Consider the following 20,041-nt stretch of genomic DNA (forward strand, 5'->3'; position numbering starts at 1 on the left):
CAAAAAAAAATATTCAAGAAGATAGTAATATATGCTACTAGATATTTTTGTTCTGCACTATACCCAAAAACATATTATATTATATATGATTACTTAATTTTCATTTACGATGAAAAATACTGAATGAAACGAATTCATCATAAAATAGAGTTTCATGGTCGTTTCATTGGACACTTCAAATGCATCCTGCAGTAGTAACTTATTTTAAAAACAATAACATTATTATGCTAAAATAATTAAGTTAACAAATAAACATTAACGCCGCATTACTTAAAACCTATAATTTTATTGAATTTCGTAAAAAATGTCAAGTCATAAATTAATATCAAATTAACTTATTAATGACCGACCTTGGCATTACGGTATTTAGATAATATATGTATCAATATTATTATAAGTAGGTATTTAGGTACCTATAATATGTTAATTATTGATATGGCTTGTCCCATCAATGTGAAACCGTCACGCTACCGGTGGGAGATGTCTAAACTAAAATAACTACGGACTTATGTTCATCGTGCACGATAATAATACTATGGTTATAGTATATCGCTTTATAATATCGTCGTAAGAACCAAAAGACGGATAGGAGTTTAGGACCACTACAGGGTGGTGATTGATGAACAAAGAAAGTCGGACTTTTCACGTACATGGTTTCGACTACGGACAGAAACAATCGGAATAACGTCGTCGTCCATGGGCAAAATAAATTACGTCGTCTGTCACTGGTTTTTTTTTTCGTTTAGTTTCATGTCCGCTCTACGACCATACGTCGACGTGCTCGTCATCGTGGCAGATCAGTGGTGACTACACAGTCATGTCGTACACGACCGTCGTCTTCTTATAACGTATTATAGCGTGCAGCAGCGGTACGGGTGTGCGTGTGTGTTAATTAGCGCATCAGCGCGCGACGTCAAAGTCGGTCCAACTCGACGCAATAATAATAATAATAATAGTACAAGATAATCGTAATACGCTATTGCACACGGCTAGTATATAATATGTATTATAATATACAGAGTGACGAGAATCCCATTAACGTCAACGCCACCGTCGTCGTTGAGGACGCGTTTCCGACCGTTTTTAATTTTGTCGACACGCATTTTCGCTCCCTCTGCGGTGACAAATTGATCTGAGACTTAGACCTCCACCGCCACCGCCAAAGTCGTTCATCCCCACTCGCCGCCCAGCAGAAATGTTAATTAACTATATACTAGATACCTTTAATGGCTTTAACTATATACATAATAATATATTATTATACATATTATATGAAACTACTGCACTGGCTCATCTGGCATACTCGCTCGCAAGCTATTATACCGTAACAAGATGCGTCTCATCGCCAGATAAATAAATACCTACTTATATTATTATATATAATGTTATGTACACCGACTACCAAGTGATCCGTTTGACCATATACATTATTTATTTCTTATGTGGTTTCGAAAATAATGTTTTTATATAGTCTAATAAATTCATAATTTATTCTCGAATTATATCTTTATTGATACAGAATATATTTCATATGAAAAGTTTGAATTAATGTATACGTAATATATATATTTGATACAAAAAAAACCACTGTATTAGATTTCCGTCAAAGAAATCCATAAATAGCTTGCAATTTTGCAGTATAGCACAAAATAAGAAATTTATTGTCTTATGTGGTTTTCAAACATTTATTGAAGTTATTGATGGGTAAGAGTAGCCAAGATAATAATTCAGGACAAAATTATGATATTATTTACATATTTGATGTGAATAATTTATTTACACTGGGAAGCTATAATGTATCTATTATAGATTCGTATTAAAAAAAATTATAATTATTGATAACCATTTCATACTAATTATCAGTAATTACCCCAGCAGCAAATTTTCATTCATCATTCAATATGCAGTAATAATATATATGTTTAAATGTTTTTACACAGAAAACGGAATGGTTTTCACTTAGGGTAATAATATAGGTAAGTATAATATTATTATATGACATAGTTATTAGTTAATACTATATTAGTACGTTACGAGTTTATCTTGAAGCAATCCGTAATATTATATTATGCAATAGCGTAGTAGTTATCGTCGAAAGTCCTATTTATCCTATACCATGCATCAAACATCGCCCAAAAAACAAACATCGATTCACGAATAATATTACACGCGATTTTTTTATCTATTTTCTTTGAGCTTAACGCTACTGAGCTGTATATTACAACAAGGCTTATCGTGCTTAAAAGGTGGCAGAGATATCGGCTGAATGATGAAATAATATATGCATATAAAATTTGTGGCAGCCAATTCTACCTAACTATCACCATAAAATTATGAGTATCCCATGTTATTGGGTTTAAATTGGTCCAAGAAAAAAAATTTTCTGCGTTTTTGAAATGATATAAATCATCCACTGCAATATTGAATAATATGATATTTTATTATTTTCTAATTGTTTGTCCGGTGCCGGCCCACCACCACATGGTGATTACAACATTTACAATTTTAAGTTTTCACAATTATCGATACCAGTACACACGCACACATACTTAAAAAAGTAAGAGAAAAAAATAAGTAATAGTTTACTGTAAAATGTAATATATAGGTAGTTAGCAAAAATAATTCGTCGCCAAAAATTGATTTTTTCTAAACTTGAAGTTGTCAGTTAAAATCTAATAAACATAATATTTACTGTTTTATCTTCTCTAACTTGTTCGTTGTATTGCCATCCTATCTAGTTTTAATACTTAAACAAATACTATCGATACACAATCACCTTCTCGCCCTCATTCACATGCATTATAAATTATAACATAGGTACCTATAGTGTCAGACATCGGCATTACGATATTCTCTACTTTTGGAAGTAGAAAAAGTTCTAAGTACAACTTGGTACTATGTATTGACACTTTTATAAAAATAATCCGATGTTAAACATATTGTATAATTTCTAAGATCGAAAATAAAACAAATCGAAACCATGCCCGTGTCTCACGCGCGTATAAACCTATATCACTAGGTATCAGCATATTATAAATATTAAATAAATTAGTAAAAACATTAGTGACACAAATGTGTCTCTATACTGTATAGCGAGCTTATAGCACCACGACGGGACCGATCTGCCTAAAATTCACAACTCTGTATATATTTAATACATCATTATTAAAATATATACACTAGCGTATTAAAACAGAATTAAACCGAGCATTACACACACGCTGCAAAGGGATTTGACATGCATGTTGAACGTTATTTACGTGGGTCTGTGTTGTGTGTGTGTATGTGTGTTTCTCTCTTTCACACACACACACACACACACGGGCGCACACGCCGTCGGCACGCCCGAGACGCAACATAAATAACCCTCGAGATTAGTAGTTTTGACTGTGCCACAGCCGCCGCCGACGCGTCAGATTCGGACGCTGAACTAATATTTTCCACTCGATGCTTCACGGCGACGACGACGTGCTATTATTATCACTCCCGGCGTCGTCTCCGTATAGTGATACAAACCAAACGGTATTATTTATTTATGATGCAATCATGGTAATTACTATTACTACCTACACGTAAGGAAGGGATGCGAATAAAGGTGAAAATCGAGTGAGGAGAGGCGAGAAGACTAAGCTCTTCTCAAAAATATTTAAGTACAGTTCTTAGCTACCCCACCCTTTGCCCTTACAATTATTATTAAGTGTTCAAATATCTAATAATTATAAATATCGTAATAATATTTATTGTAAAATGTATTTGCAATAAAAATTGGATCAATCATAATAGTATTTAGGTAGGTACTATTTAACATTAACCTGCAGCGCGTTTTTATCAGTAATCTTCCACGTCACGCTATCCCGATAGATTCAACCATAAAAATACATACTAATATAATATACTATATTTGAAGCAACTATCGTTATTTTTTTTTTTTATTCTTTATTATTATATACCTACACAATCTGTACCTCATGGGTACAATAAGAGTATTAGCTGAGGTAATAATATAATACATGAAAAGGCTTGATAAAAGTAGCCACCCAGTATATCTCTACACCAGTTACGTTTTAAACGCCTTTGAGGATTTCCCGAAATAGTATTAGCTGATAGAGCTTTAATTAAAGGATTGGGATGAGATGCAAGCCGATTATAGAATCTTTTATAGTAAGTGACTGCTTCTTCTTTTACAGATTTGATTTTCAGGTCCGTGTAAAGGGTATGATTAGACACATAAGAAGGGGAGTTCGTTAATTTTCTTAGTGCAATATTTTGAAAAGCCTGAATACAATTTGTATTTGATGTTTTTGCATTTCCCCAGAGTTGGAGACCATAGATCCAAATGGGTTTGATGAGGGAAATTATCGTTATTAAATAGTAATTGAGTGGATAGTTAAAGTTTAGGTAAGTTTGAATTCAATTAATTTAGTAACTTGATAATCATTTCTGTTTAGAATACTTTTAAAATGTTCAGGAGTAAGGTACGTACTACGTGAAGTACATGTTTTTGTGCCTAAATTTTTAGTTAGTAAAACTTTGTAAGTTGCATATCTTGTTGGAATTATTACAATAATAAATTGCAAGCGAAGCGAATACGATTTTATTGCGTATGATAGATATAATGAGAGTTAAAACCCCCTTCCCCCCTACCCGGGAAATAACACCAAATGTCCCATTATAACACTTATGATGTGCCTTTAGTTTTCGGATAGTCTGTGCATGAACATAGACGTTTACAACGAAATACCATGCTGGTAAATAATAAAATATTGATACTTTTTCGATCTCTCGGCCACTGCAACTTTATATTTACCACAAATAAATTATTGTATATAGTATATAATATATAATTAATATTATATATAGTATACATATATTACGCCTATATTATAGATATATTATGAAAATCAGAACGACCAGCATCATCTATGTATAGGTTAGATTATTTATATTATATAATATTATAAGCATTATTTTCTAGGAATCATATTTTCGAAAGATAATATTAAATTTGTGAGACGATTTTCTTGAGAGTAAAGTTTTGATTGTAAGCGTTTGTAAAAGAGTGAAGTAGTTTAAAATCACCAATTAAGCGTGTAAAATGTAGGTACCTATAATACCTGCACCTGGCACCAACCAACCCTACTTGCCATACATAAACTGTACTGAGGTACCATAGGGTGGCAAAATAAAGACGAAAATAACGAAAGACTACTGCGGAATCGCTGAAGAGTTAAGACATGAAGAGTGTGTCCACAGGAGACAGACAGATGCATTCATTTAAGTACCTAGTTACGCGTATTATTATATGTATTGCCTTTATCATAAACTTCGTATTCTCAAAGATACCAACGTGTGTCTCTTAATCACTTGTATAGTATACAAAAAAAATAGTAGCGGTTGTTGCAACCTGTACAGTCTTCAAACCCAGCTAGTAAGTACCAAGCTATTATAACCACTGTAATACAGTCACTTAAACGTTTAGTTCAAAATGTTTTTATTATACATATGATAAAATATAGCCACATAAGTCAGAGGTTTTCTGTAAAATTAAATAGTGTTAAAATTAAATAAGATTTTAAATTTTTAAAGCGCTGTATTAAACTGTATATAGATCAAGAAAAAACTTTTTATATGAAAATCGGCCCAATCATATTCAATGATTATTTACTGTGATTTATTATGTCAAAGTTCAAAACTATACCTTAAATTCACCAATTTTAAGGTACTTGTAATGATAAAATATAATAAAATACTAAAACACTTTATAGTTTTTACCCACAACTATAACCATAATATACAACTACCACACGTAACGTACATTGTATATAGATAAACAGTATACCTAGGAACGACCACAGATTTGAGTTATTGTCCAGAAAGTGTGGTAAAGGCAGAAGTCGTGCGACGAGTTGGTAGAGAGTTGAGTAAAGTTATGATTTGGAAGCGTCTATAAAAAGTTGTTACAAATGATATTATAGGTAATATCCATTAAAGCTGCAATTGCAGCAGGTATAGGTATTATTGGACGGCGTTACCTTTTTTTGAATTTTGTTGGACCTTATTATTAGTCATTTCTAACTAGCAACTATAATTATTGTGACCACAAATACTTATGTATTTTAATTATTGTACAGCGGTAAAATGGTACCAATACGTCCGGTATTTACTTATTATGAGAGCTTATAAAGAATAAATATTTTAATTTCTTTTTTCTCGTCATGAACAAAACAAAAAATTAAGTTATACTGCCGTTAGTGGGTGAATTCATCATTGTACTCCATACACTCAAATACTGTAAATATGTAGACTGTTTTAAAAAAGAAACACGTGTATACATTATATTAAGTTGAAATTGTCCCACTCAATACACATCGCAAAAGCGTATTGAAGACAAATAATGCTAATGACGATCCCACTCGTAGGCGTGTTGTATGGCATCAAGCATTTTCCATCACGTAATAATGCGCACAATGCACGCTAATAAAATGAAAAGAAAAAAAAAACCAGAAAAAGAAATAATAGTACCTATAGAATATGATATTGAGAGAAAAACATGCGTCTCCATTATCCAAACGACGGCAGCGTAGCTTCAATTCCGTGTAAGATATTATCAAAAAATGTATATACCTATGTATTCAAAACAATGATTTTGTCGAGTTTTTGATGATAAAAATATAAAATATTGCAAATTTTTCACCGTGCGTATACGTATTATCAAGTTGACTTCTCTACAAATTTTACTGTTCTTGCCATTAACCACTATTAAATTTAATATTATATATTTATTTGATTCTCAGATTTTTATTAGAGTTTCTGGCACTGCAGGATTATTACGGGAAATTCCATGTATACCTACATAAATTATCTCGAAAATTATTGAGTATCATCCAAAATTGGAAAATAAAAGTAAAATAATTTGAAATTTGACATGTAAACCACACGTACCTACTCATACATTATGAATTATGATACACATGCAAGATGCAAAACTCATTATACCGCATGTTGTATCGAAATATCGAATACAATTTATTATTCAGCAACGATGATACTTTTTTAAGTACGGAGATAATCTAATTTATTTATTGTTTATACATATTTGTAAACATCTTTTGTGGACAAAATGTATTTCCAACACTAGTTTATAATTTTTATAATTCATGATAATATTAAATACAATTAACCCTCTAATCTCTAATAAACATAACATTACAATACATGTTACTGTAACAAAAAGAAAATGAACTAATAATTAGTCTACTTAAATTTTAACGCCCCTATTAATAAAAATATAAACAGTGTAATTATACTATAATTTACACCGTAAACCGTAATAGAACCGCAGCTGTCTTATGCTGTAGTACCGCTGTCCACTGATATCGCATGCGCTGTTTGCGCTTTTAAGTATCTCATTATCACGTAGGTATTATATCTAAATCGATTATCTACAAAAAGAACATATTTTTTAAATTAATATTTCGTCAAATTTGTTCCGATGTAATAACTAACAGGCCTAAATAAAATATGATTTGACGATAACGGGGATAAAGTCAAGCACTAAGCAGTAGTAATCTTTCTTTTCGCCTTAACTTCCTCGCTGCAGGTTCCGTGGACTTAAGGGTTCTTGTTTAATGCCCTAAAAACTTGTACACATTGTACAATGTACCTACAGCATATCATTTTTTTTTTTTTTTTAATAACTTATGATGAGGATTGAGGTCAGCCGATAATGATGATCTGTATTCCGTCATTTAATCTTTGCTATTTAAGATTTTATTTATTGTTATATTACATGCCAATATTGCATGTCATTTTTTTTATCTGAGGTGTACCACATTTGTGGCTTAAGCTTACACCCGTTTATATTTAATAAATACCCCATGACGGCGCTTATTGTCCAAAAATGCCCGTGTGACATAAAATATAGGTTCTATGAGAATTTTTTGGCATCTAAATTCATTCAGCCGCGTCCAACGGATCACCATTGTTATATGCGTCGGCATATTTTATTATCACACACGACACACGCAAATACAACAAACATACAAGTATTATTTATTTTATGATATAATGTATGAGTATTATTATTAGTTAGTGAACGTATTTTTATCGTTATTGGTCTAGTGTCGCGTTTGTACCTACATGATATTATATTATTATGGTGGCTATGGCCATGGCGGATGGGTGGTGAGTCGCATATTTAGATGTTGCGTGAAAAATCTGACCTCCTCTCGATTATGGCATATGGGTCAGTGTAGTAACAGACCTATACATTATTATATACAACCAGGAGATTATATAATTCATAACCAGTTTGAGAACGCTACGGTGACGGCGACGGTTGCGATTACTATTGGAGTATTCGCGTGTGTTTAGCGGAAAATTAAGACGTTTCAAGTGGGTATCATAATAACATAATAGGCACCACATACTTACAACTATTATTATTATATGATATGACGTATTACCCAGAGCCACGATGACAATACTTGTCCGAACCTACATACAGCTGAGGTTTTTTTACAGTAGCTTGCGTACGCACTCGTACACCGCGATGGCGGATTAAAATGTCCCCCCAACACAATATTACATTATTATACTATTATTATCATTATAATATATAGGCAAGTCAAGTCATTATACACAACATAACATTAACATTTAATATCCGGAAGGTACGCGTGAATAATGCAAACACGATGTATGCGACTAATGATATATTATAATATTTTACCTGCGTGTATAAATTATATAAACGCTGTTCTGTACAAAATGCCATGTTAAAAACGCTGTCCACGTCTCATTTTTTCATTGACCACAAACACAGTAATATTAATGAACAACCAATTGTAATAAAAAATGAAGAGCAATTATTATACAATTTTCATTTTGTGTCACACATTTCAGAGGGAGATATCTATATAATATATGAAATTACATAAATGATCTGTCTTATATTATTTTGATGAACTGTAATTGAATAAGTATTGTATAGGTACTTAATATTGTAAGTAATGAACCCAGTTGAAAATGTGCATATCACATTGCAATAAACTAATAACTATTCAATATATTCTATACCTAGTTATCTAATACTTTGATATGCCTACCCAGTACCTTACATCGTATTGGCCTGGCGATGCCTTGTACCTACTTATTATTATAATTGTTTTTACAACTTTTTCTATTTCTTAATAATATATAGGAATAATTTCAAAAATGAAAAATTTGATAAAAATTTCTGTGTACAAATATATTTTGCAGACTCGTACTAATATAACTGTCCAATGTTATATATATATCATATTATACAAAACACACTCTCCATATCTGCGTGGCATGCGCAAATAGAGAAGAACCAGAATAAAACATGGACTGCAATTTGTTTTCAAAATAAATTTATCTTTATCTTTAACTACATTAAAGTAATTTTTTTTAAATGCTTCAATAATTTACCATGTTTTTAAAAGCTTATATAAGATATAACATCCCCTGGTAAACCTGTAAAAAAATTATAAACATATCATTTTAATAGCCAATATTTGTTTTTGTGTGAAAGTTAGAATGATAACGATCCATTGCCAAGTCTATCAGTTCAATTTGAAACCAATTTTTTAAATTTTATACATTTAAAAAAATTAATACCACACAGAGATATATTATTTTGTTAGGTAACGAAAAAATAATACTTATTTTGTCTGTATAGGGTGGTTACAGAAAACAAAATAGTTATTATATATGATTGGATGTATAATTATATAACCTTTATTTTATTTTTGGTCGAAAATCAAAACCACCTAACTGACTGTTTAAAAAATATATGTGTAGTTTTCACATATTGAACTGAGTTTATGACTGCCGAGAGTAAATCCCTTTGCGTTGTTTAATTTGTTACGGACAATAGCTGTGGCACAGGATAGGCTATTATATAAGGCATAGAAGGATAACTGCAGATAATAATAAGGGAGTGAACGAACGAACAAACGAAAGAATCACAGGTGTGAAATACGAAGGCTTTAAGCAGAGATAGGGTGTGGTGTAACTATATGATACTATACTATATGTGCGATACAAATTACATATATCGTTAACTTGCCATGGCACATTATATTTATAGGACCACCGCCGCCATCGAATTCGACGACGGCGATTCCATAGCAACGCAAATGTACGTACCTACCGCGTATGTTGTGCGCCGCATGAAGGGGTTGACAGATTACTGCAGTCTATATATATATATGCCTAACCGTACAGTGTGTCGGTACGATATACCTATACGATACGCGGAAAGAGGGGTAGTTGGCACCGGAGAGGGGAAGGACGTTGTAAATTTCGTTATGGGCAATTATTGCAATTACACGCCGTGTTGGCCGTCGGTGGTGTGTGTGTAGAGGAGCGGCAGCAGAGGATTATTATTATCGAATACGATCACACCATTGCACCGTCGCCGAGCCACTTTCGAGTGCCTTCGAGTATCACAGTGCACACTCGCTCACATTCGCCTACACTATTACACACAATCACACACACACGCGCGCGCGTATGGCATAAACGAGTGGCCTAAGGCGCTATTGTCCTGCCGATTCCCTACAACCCAACACTTGACGGAGGTACATTGACGACGGCGACGGCGAAATGGCATTGTCAACAAACTCGGCGCGTAATATATATTGCAATATTATGTACATCTCATATTATACGCTCGCTGCGTGAGTACCTATATAATATGTATAATGTATATATATATATATATATGTATGTGATTATGTGTATGTGCGAGGGCGTGAGTTTTTTAAGCTCCGACTGCGTGCAGCATAGTATTGTTTATTACTTTTTATCTCACCCTCACGACCACCGAGATCTACCGCGGCTATTATATTATATATTTGTATATATTGTATATCTACATCGTTTTTCGACGTTCTATTTATAGCTGGTATTATAATATACTTGTGAACGTATGACGCCACCACCACCACCTATAGGTATATATATTATATATAAGTAATTCTTAGTGATAAAAAAAAAATATACGTATTATATCAAACACAATCGACGAGAAAACCCGATAATATATTACTTCAGTATTGTTCGGATTGTTGAGTGTACACGATATATAATAATAATACACATAGTAGTATTTTACGCGCATAATATAATATGTATATAATATTATTACCGCCGAGTGCTGAAGAAAAAAAATTAAGTTGTAGATTAAACAACAACCACCCGTTCGGGGTGTCGAAATTAAGTGCGGTGTTTGTACACGTGTCCGGCGACCGTCGTAAATCGCCTAGGAAGCAATAATAATAATAATCATAAAACGAGTACCTACTCGACGCCGGGCGGTTAGGGGACGATAAAATATCCTATTCCGTATAACATATATACCTAATAATATTTTACGTAATACATTGATCGATAAAACTAGTATGATAAACTTCGATGATAACAAACAAAATATTATTATTAAATTAACTATAAAATTAACTGTCGATCATTAACCTAATTTTAAGTACCTTGCACAGCATACCTACTTATCGGACTTACAAGACGTTTGGTGTATTGTAATGGTGACGACGACACTAACATGTGGCATAAATCGGACACATGTTATATTTCATATATGCTCGTGGATGCATACTTTACATATTATTTAGCAGCATTGTGCATTTATTTAAAAACATTTATGATTTATCTATTATGACGATCACCAATATAGACTGTATGCATTAACAATGCACATATTACAGTATTTTGATGGACGATTAAAAAATATTTAAGTGCACATGGATTATAAAAACAAATTTCGTAAAAATAGTATAGGTACGAATCCTTAAATACATCAAAGTTATAAAAAACATTTAAAAACATGAAGTAATGAATATGCAACACCGTAGAAAAACAAAACCAAGATGGTTGAAATAATGTATTATTCTGTAAACTGACTGTAAACCTTGAATAATAAAGTAATTAATTACTGCGACGATGTTAATACAATCTTTAAAACGAAAACTATATTTCTATCAAGTTTATTATAAAATAATGAATAAAACATTAAATTTTTTTTTTATAAGAGGTAATTAATTCATAAAAATTGATTTTGAATATAGCTAATTAATGCTTGTAGATACTTTGTTTAAATTGCATAGAATATAATATAGGTATCTTCCTATTTGAATTCAAATAAAATAACAATTTTATTTTTATTGAATTCTTAGTATGATAGTATTATTATAATTTATAATTTACAGCCTATAGGGCTAATATAAAATCATATTAATATAATATTATGAATACAATAATATACAAATACTAAATTATATTGCTATTATCAATTATCATTTTAATAATTTATAAACATCAAAGCAAAACATAATCGTGAACCGATGATGATCACTAATCAGTATTATGAAATCACTGTGACCATTTAGTGATGATTTTGTTAAACACGCCAAAAATAATAAATAAAAAACATGTTAAAATATTATAATTTTCCATATTAATTCATTAAAAAATTTCAAAGTGAAAATTTCATGTGAAATATTTCATATACTCATAACCCTAGCTGTGTGTAATGTAAATATTACATGATATTTTCTTACTATTATTAATCATTGTCATTTATCATAAAACAATTATATATTAATGTTATGTACAAGTCATAAATTATAACGCTTGTTATTTATTTCACCTATAAAGTCAATCTGCATTTTATTAACTGGTGCAAGTCGTCGGACAATGTTAACACGTCAACATTGAGCGTCAGATACAAAATCTGACACACACACACGCCAATTTTTTTAATGATTGGCCCTATTATCTACGGCCTTGGGACCTGTAAAGAAAAATTGCGGCTAAAAATGACGTGCGGTTAAATATTTTGATAAATACTTTAAAACGGGGTCTTTTCTCCCAACATTTTTCATAGACATGGAACAGGAACACACTAAACAAGTACAACATATACTCAAAAAAAAAAAAAACATATGGGCCAGGCTGTCAATACTATAACAGTGTTAGAAATCACAACAGTGGTCGCGTAAAACGGCTGCATCAGATTGCTGTGGTGGTACAAAACCAGTGCGGTTGGCTGCTAAGGATGTTGAGGTTTGCGGCCACCTATACTATTATACGTTGTGCAGCAGGTTCAGACGCAGCGTTATGCGCGCTAGCTCAGCGGTCGAAAGCCGTATGGCGGCCGCGGGCTGCGTCGCAGAGGGTTGCTGTGACTGAGGGCCCTGCTACACTGTTACTGCTGCAGCTTTGGCGGCGGTGGTGATGGTGGCCTGCAGAGATGATGGTAAGGATAATGATGGTGTTGGTGTAATACCGGGTATGGATCTGCGGCTGATGCGACGAAGTGATTGTGATGTGGATGGTGTGGATGGTGTTGGTGATGGTCGCCTGCACGGTGGATGAAAAAGTCCGACGGGGCCTGCACGCGCTTGTACCGCTTGCGCCGGCGAAGGAAACTACCGTTGTCAAACACGTCCTCGGCCATTGGACGCTGGAGTCCAATAGTTGCCCTTTCCCGGTTCCCGAGGAATCTTGACGAAGCAGTCGTTAAGCGACAGGTTGTGCCTGATAGAGTTTTGCCAGGCCAGGAACTTGTCACGGTAATAACAAAATTTTGTCATACGGGAACCGGGACATGATGAACTCACAGAAGCCGCTCAGCGTGAGCTTCTTGTACGGTGATTGAAGTATGATGGCCATGGTGATTATAGAACTATGTAACTGTACGGTGGCTTGACGGGTGATCTGTTGCCGGTGCCCGACGTCTTGTCACCGTCTTCATCACCCGCTTGTGCGTCCGGCGACGTCGTCTTGCTACGGCGGCCACCGCCGTTGTTGTTGTCATTGCACCCGGCCGCGATGGTTGCCACGTCGTATTCGTCATCGTCGTCAGTTGAATCCACGTTCACGTTGATCATCTCGGCCGAGCCGACACTACACGATGGTGGAGGACGTGCTACCGACATCAACTCCGACGCCTCTCAAGTCCAGTGCAGCGGTGGCCACTTGACTCATAGCTACCGAATTCAGAGTGAACATCGGTGGCTGACACGGGTGGGGCGGATGAGGAGGAAGAGGAGGAAGAGTGACTATAATAGATGGCCTCCGCCGTTGCTACCGCTACCGATGTTGCTAGTGCTACTGCTACGATGGTGTTGTTGACGACGGTTGTTATTTTTGTGGTGTTGGTGAGAAGGTTGTGGTGATCGTCGTCCTACATTTCAGTGGTATAGCCGTTTACCACGCAGTATATTTGGCCGCAACTATAGTCCACGTAACTAAAACCGGCCCATGAACGACGCGACTCTATCGACCATTTTTCCCTATCAGTGGTCCTCATCATATATGTAAAACTGATTGCCGCATTTTTTTAAATTAATATATTGACTTGGTATATTATATTATAGTTTATTATTATAGACATTTTGAGACCAAAATGGTTTACAAAATCATGGATATAAAAAAATGATTTCAATACATATATTATATAAATAACAAATAGTAATATTATATATACCACCGCAGCGGTGCAGTGCAGCTCGAGAACCCATGGTTAACCGCCGCTATGGTTTTCGTTTCGCGGACTATAGCTTTCCGGATTATTACGAAAAGGTGAGCGTTGACTTTTCACCTCTGTGCTCTAATTATTTAACTCGAGCTCGTGATACCACGAGTATAACTGCACTGATATAATATGGTTTAAATTGACTACTTATCGATAAAGACGTGAAGACGTCAGTACTATATGTTTATAAAAATGTAATATTCATGAATATTACGTATACCTACAACGTTCCACGTTCCTCCTCTATATTATATACCTACCGCCGAAATCGTATAGAAAATATCCGGACCGGATGTGCACTGTCCAACGTCCGATTTCGCTCATGACGTCCGCAAACACATAATATATTATACATGTATATAGGTATATATCATAATTGTAATAGTATATAATAATAATAATACCGACAACGGAGACGCGCACTGTTCTTTTAAATTTGCCGCGGCCGTGGTAAATAATAATAATATGTTCAGGATCCATAAACTGGCATTCATATATAATGTACACACACATGTACTCACATACGGCATGTGTACATTTATATATTATTATTATTATTATATCGCTTTTTTTCTTTTCTCCAAAATACTGTTTTTTCTCTATTCTTATTCGAATCGACGACGATTTGTCTGACATGCATACGAACACACTATGCATCGTGTACGCACATGATGATAATAATAATAATAATAACAACAATAATATAATATAAGGATCACCCACGATTATAATAAGCCGACATCGGAACCGTAACATACTATGTGTGTGTTGTGCCGACCACCCCCGCACATAGATCCTAATCTAAACCGTTTTTAGAGAATTACGGTCGGTACTCGAGACACGTTTCGATTGTTGTTATTGTCCTTCTCGTCGTGTTCGATCGGGTTGATTTAGCGGCGGACCGTCTCCTACGGGCGCTACCGGTCTTTCCTAGCCGCGTCCCTCCTCCACCCTTTGTCGTCGGAGCCACTGCCGCCGCCGCCCGCACAATGCCACGGAGCAATAAATGTTCCGCGCGCATTATGTCTCATTTAATATAATAATACGAGCACTTCGTATTGTTATTTTTGTTATTATTATTGTTATAGCACCGCCACTGCCTAACCTATATATAATATAGTTGTACTGGATAATAATAATAATAATAATAATAATATAATACTTATACGTATAAAATATATATTATGTTTTTGAGTAAATCGGTGCTACCGGTTTTTATTGGTATTTTTTTCCCTTTTATATTTTCCGTTTCCACCAAACCGAAGTGGACTGTGTGGAGTTAATAGTTCGGGCCGGGGGAGACCGTGGTCGCGACGATACGATATTTTCACGAAACCTGTCGCATCGTATCCGATTACGAATCGCGGCGCGGCACTTTATTGTCCTCGTTATTTCACTACACAAATAGGTGGGTATAGGTACACGACTTTCGGCGGGAACTAAAATATTATTTAATATATTGCTATAAATATTGAGTTTGATTTTAATATCACTAAATTAAACCATAATGACTACGATTATGTTCAGTGCTTTAAATGGACTGGGATACGTCGGCGTTCCGGTTCGTAATTGTATTAGCCTTTGCATACATGCCGGTTAGTTAAAGTTAGAATCTAAGAGTTCCGGATCGTAAAAATTTAAGTAAATATTGGAAAAACAAAATAAAATGGCCCCTGTCTAGGAATTTCTGAAATCACAATAATGTATCACAATCAAGGCGACAAAAATTATCAAAATTGTTTTTCGTAAATTATATAATAGAAGTCCAATTATATTATTATTATTATTCACGTTTGTCGTTGAAGACTGTAATTCATTTCTTCGTCTTATTTCGATACTAATGTTATGATAAAAAATGTAAGTACCCAGCTATCGGCTAAGTAAAATAGTCAGGAGTATTTTTCATTGAGCTGGGGGGGGGGGGGGGGGGGGTTAAAATATTTTATTGTTTAGCCATTAATCATTTTAGGGTACTATCAGCTGTACCTATAATGATTACAAATTTTAACACCTCTAATCATATTTCCCTGGCTATTGCGCTACTAGCTATAGTGAACTTATAATATTACCATTCTTATTTATTTATTGTCCATTTAAACGTACATTTTTTTCTAAAAAAAAGGGGGTGAACATGCTCAGCTGTACATTAGTTATAGAAAATTCCATTGTAATTAATTTGTTAAATTTAAATTCAGAGGTAATGTAGATAGGTACACGTAAAATGATGTTCGTGTACAACTTGTACACTTTTAATTGTATAGCCATATTCTTGATCATAATTTTATTTTTTTAACTCTCTATTCTATAGTTGTTTCCTCCATAGATGAGTTATTTTGCTCATATCAATGTTTATTTGCACATAACTATATGCTTAAATGCCATTAATCCACAGGACTTAATTGGTTGCACTAACATAGCTAAAGTTAAAAAAATACATACAGAGTTGAGAAACAGCTTACAGCCTAACAACCTTTCTCGATATCCGTTGAACACGGTAAAAAAAAACTGATTGGGGCGTTCTCAACTTAAAGAGTTAACGATAAACGATTAACGATTTTATGATTTTATATAAAATGTATAGAGATTACGGGTAGTATTTAAATATTTAATTAATTTATCTTCTTCAATAATTTAACAATTATCAACAATCTTAACTGCACTGTTGTCATAACGACGAAACCCTTCTGTTGAGAATAAAACATTATATTATATTTTTTTGTACGATTGGATGATTCGTATGCAATGGATTTATGACCACAATAAAAAATCAAAGAGAAAAAATTATGTTTTATGATGTTACGATTAAAATGGTATTCAATTCGTATATAATATTTTATGCGACCTCTAGAAATATAAATTACAAAGAAAAAATAATATTTGAACGAAATTATAACTATTCAAGGGTTCATTATTCAAAAAACATGGTTAAATAAGATCTTTGATATATTTTTATTTTACTTTAGAGACAATCGAATCATCAAATTCATCATCTATAATCAAACATAGGAAGAGTTTTTTATATAGTGATTTGAAGTTAGATTTAAACTTTATATATTCCTTACAGACATTGTTTGAATATTTTTATTTCGTGTACTTAAAACATAATGTTATATCATGATGGTCTTAAATTTTAGATTTATGATGTATATTCTAACATAGTAATAAACTTATAGATTATTTTGATCGTCTATTTATTAAAATATTATGACAAGCAATACTTAAAATAATAATTAAAATTAAATTGTTTTTCAGATAATTGCACAGCCATAAAAATAAATTCAAGATGCCATGTAAAACATTTCAAATGAAACATATACCTTATACCTACCATATTATATAGGTATACATATTTATTATAATATTATCAACTATTGTAATTATTTAATGATCAAATTAGGAATATATTATAAATTATAATAAAGGTACTTTCATAAAAAGACCATTATAATTAATAATTCGTCATACATGTCAAAAATCAATTTTCAATATCAATAACATTAATATTTGTAATTCGTACGTCATTTTAAAGCCATTTAAAGTATTATAACTTTACTTTTAAAATGTTCAAATCCAAATCAAAACCATACTATTATTATTATTAATTGGTATACAAAATAATTATTAAACGACAATTATAATATTATGTATAAAAAAAAATCCTAGAGCATAGTAAACTATTACAGTTTTAAACCAATTTATACAATATAATTCTCGATGAACTACATTTTATAATTATTATTATAAAAAACGTTTTCATAAACAATATTGATACAACTAAACTGCTTTTAGTGTTTTCATAAGTATACGCTAAGTACGTAACTCAGCCTATTCCTCCTTTTTTTTTTACATGCACTTTAAATCGAAGTCAGCCAACGATGGAGAAATAATGGAGAGTCGATGCTTTCAAAAAGTTAAACAATAGAACCACTGTGTAATTTAGGTTTGGTTTTTTAAAAGTCCGTTCCAAACAGTTTACAGTTTTGGTTATTCGCCGGCACAATAGTTAGAAGGTAAGGGTAAAGTTAAAAGGACGGACTTATAAAATAAAAATGTAAAAAAAAATAATAGTAATAAGAATATAAGAGGAATAAAAGCGTTTTTGTAACGGAGGAGAAGAAGGGGAGGTATTGCGTTGATGATGGTGGTACATACAACACTAATGAAAACCACAATAAAGGATAAAGCGAGTTATTTAGATGAAATAATTTTTCTTTTGTACACATTTTCAACCATTAAACCGTTGCAAAAATATATTTATACACAACCCTATTCACTATTGTTCAGGGCGCTAGCAAAATAACCAAGTAAATGAATAAAAAATATACATTTTTTTTATTTATGTAATTTATGTTATACTTGAATTAAACTTAACATTTGTATTACCTACCTAAAAATACATAATATGGCATTGTGCTTTTATCCTATCTCGTTCTTGTGGAAAATAAAAATCAGTTTTTTAATATAAGACAACATTGTACGTTTTTACAATAAAACATTTTTATTAGTGTCGTTTATAATTTTATTATTTGTGAGTAGGACGTAAAGATTTTTAAGTAAAAAAAAAGCGGGTAAGTAAGTGGATGTCGCTCTGCAGTACAGTAGGTTACAACTTACAAGTGAATTGCTGTAATGGATAGTATTAAATTTGAATTCAATAATGTAATATCATTGTATACGAAAACGAGTCTCGAGTAGAGACAGTTTATCAGTCTAGGATATGTTATACTATAATATTGTTATAATTTCACTAAAAAAAAAAACTGATGGCCACATATATCCGAAAATAACTAAGGTAACAGATTGAGATATTAACAAACATATTACCACAACATAATATATTATTTACATGCGGAAATGTCAAAGATTCTCCGAATTATTTTAACATTGTATATAAGGCAGACAGCCAGATAGGTATTTCATTTTTCGTTTTGATCGAAGTACGAATAACCAATTTAAAATAACTGTTTTAAAATGAACAAAGTAGGTCAGCATTTCGGTGGTGGATGTTTGTCCATCATGATAGTGTGATTTTATTCTATTCGATTTGAATACAATGATTGCATTCGATAAAAACGATTCTAAGGGGACTAGGGAATCTTTTTTATTTAGTTTTATGCAAGAACAGATTAAGAACGATTTAAATAAATAGATAATTTATATAATTATAATTATAATTTATAACTAGGAAATATCATAAAAATGAAAAAAAAAGGAAAAGCTCAAAAATCAGTCAAATTATTTGAAAATTTTACCATGTCTAGGTAAGGCAAATATAAGTCAAACAACCCAATTTAAAGTTTTTACAAATGTTTTTGACCAAATTACAACAAAAAACTTCCAAAATTAAAATGTCTATAAATAGCTCAAAAATGGCTAAAATATTCCGAACACTAAACCGTAAGGAACAAAATCTAAAATACAACACAAAAGATCTCTTGTCATTTTTCATCTGAAGCAATA

At 32.6% G+C, this 20,041-nt stretch overlaps 1 pseudogene; it reads right to left on the bottom strand.

The window, feature by feature from the left end:
* Positions 1-15,075, bottom strand: part of LOC149057502 (uncharacterized) — a 42,082-nt pseudogene extending 27,007 nt beyond the window's left edge.
* Positions 15,076-20,041: the final 4,966 nt, after the last annotated feature.

Source organism: Diuraphis noxia, unplaced genomic scaffold (genome assembly GCF_037042655.1).
Source record: "Diuraphis noxia isolate RWA-SAM2 unplaced genomic scaffold, SU_Dnox_SAM2 contig0003, whole genome shotgun sequence".
NCBI classification, from domain to species: domain Eukaryota; kingdom Metazoa; phylum Arthropoda; class Insecta; order Hemiptera; family Aphididae; genus Diuraphis; species Diuraphis noxia.